Source organism: Trichosurus vulpecula, chromosome 6, assembly GCF_011100635.1.
Source record: "Trichosurus vulpecula isolate mTriVul1 chromosome 6, mTriVul1.pri, whole genome shotgun sequence".
Lineage (NCBI taxonomy): Eukaryota > Metazoa > Chordata > Mammalia > Diprotodontia > Phalangeridae > Trichosurus > Trichosurus vulpecula.
The window spans coordinates 3,602,224-3,604,257 of NC_050578.1; positions in this window are offsets into that span (position 1 = coordinate 3,602,224).

Sequence of the window (2,034 nt, forward strand, 5' to 3'; positions counted from 1 at the left end):
TTGTAAAAGCAAAGGATTGAACCCATCTTTCCAAATATTAGGACCACACTGTTGTCTGTCCTTCATTTTTGAAGAGGACCAGTGACATCATGGGGCAATGTCTTGACTCATTTGTGAATTGGTTTTAACTGGGGCAGAGCTGTGCAAAGTCCTCAGCCTCTCGCTCTCTTCCAGAGTCATAGAAGCCCCATGGCAGGACAAGGGTCAAGATCACTGCAGATAGCCCAGGAGGCGGTGGATGACCTTGGCGTCTTTGCTGTCTGACCTCTCAGCTGCCTCCGTGGCCGTTGGCACAAACTGTTCTCATCTGCCCATTCAACCAGGGGAAGTCTTCATGTGCCTGGGGTAGATACCCCCTAACTCACCAAAGGGTTGGAGGCCAGGTGTTGGCTCCCCTCAGCCTGGGTGGGCCCATCTGCTGAGACTGTTTACCAGAGTGTAGCTGCTTCTCGGAGCCGTAGGTGAGAACTGAGTGCCAGGTGAGCACCAAAGGTGGGTGAGCAGCCCTGAAAAGGGGCTCGTACCAGAGCTTCTAGTCCTCCTTGAATACCCCGTACATCCCTGGGATCACATATACAGAGTTGGAAGGGACCTCAGAGGCCATTGATTCCAGTGTCCCATTTTAGAGATGAGGAAACTGAGACCTAGGTACAGGAAGTGACTTGCCCTGAGTTATGCAAACAGCTGGCAGAGTCAGCATTCGCACACAGTCCAAATCCTAGCCCTTTCTATGCCCCCAGCTGCCTCCTCTAGGGAACATCCTAGCACTGTGCACCTTGCAATACTTTGAGTCATACTAGCCAGGGCTAGACCCAATGAAACTTCACACTTTCCAAAAAGTAGCGGCATTGATTAAGAGCCTGCTGTATACCAGGCCCTGAAGACCCAGAAGCAAAGATGAAAAGTCATGTCCTCAAGGTGCTTCCATTCCACCAGAGGAGGCAATATGCACATAGGTCAGGAAATCGATCCTAATTTGAGGGTGCAAGAAGAACAAGCCAGAGGGAAAGCAGGAAAAGCTTCCCAGAGGAGGAGGCGCCTGACCGAGACCTCGAGGAAAGCCGAAGATTGGGAAAGTCAGAGCTGGGAAGAGAAGATAGTCTGGGCGGGGGTGCGAAGAGGAGACCAGAGAGAGAACAAGAAGCGGGGGAAAGACAGGCAGGGAGACAGTGCCTTTATTAAGCCCTTGCTGTGTGCTCAGCCCTGGGGACACAAATGCAAGCATATGAGACGGTCGCTGCCCTCAAGAAACGTACATTCTAGCGGGAGGACAGAGCAGGAAGGAGAGCTGGAAAAGAGAGGGAAGGAATGGCTGAGCCGGGAGTGCAGTGGGAAGCGTGGCCAGGGCCCCTGGTGCAGCGGAGGTGGGCAAGACAGCCGAGCGTTGGAGAAAGAGAAAGACAAAACGTCCGCACAAGTCGGACGGAGGGCCGTGTGGAGGCTGGGACAGGCCACGCCGAGGAGGCTGCATTGTCTTGCGCAGCGGCTGTTGGATGCGGAGTCTGGAGACTGACGGGAGGGCGGGGGAAGGTTTGAGGGGGAGATAACAAATTCCGTTCTAGATGTGCGGAGTTGGAGGTGCTGATCCTCAATCCCGCCGCTAGGGGGCGCGGTGGAGGCAACACCAGCCCTGGAGACGGGAAGTCCTGAGTTTGAATGCGGCCTCCGACACTTACTAGCTGTGTGACCCTGGGCAAGGCACTGACCCGCTGTCTGCCTCAGTTTCCCCAAATGTAAAATGGGGATAATAGCTCCCAGATCACAGGTGTACAAGCACCGTGTGAAGCTTAAAGCACCATGTAAATGAAAATACTGAGAAAAAAAAAAGAGTTTAAACAGCATAAAACTGAAAATAAGCATGGGGGAGATAAAGGCGCCAAATGCCTGTGCCTGAGAAAGGACTAGCAATGTCCTCTCCCACAACCTTCACCACTTTGGAGGGAAAAGAGGGAAGGCAATAACTGAGGGGTAACCAGGAAACAGCTCCCTACTCTAGGGGGAGGAGAAGGGAGAGAGAAAGGGAGAGAGACAGAG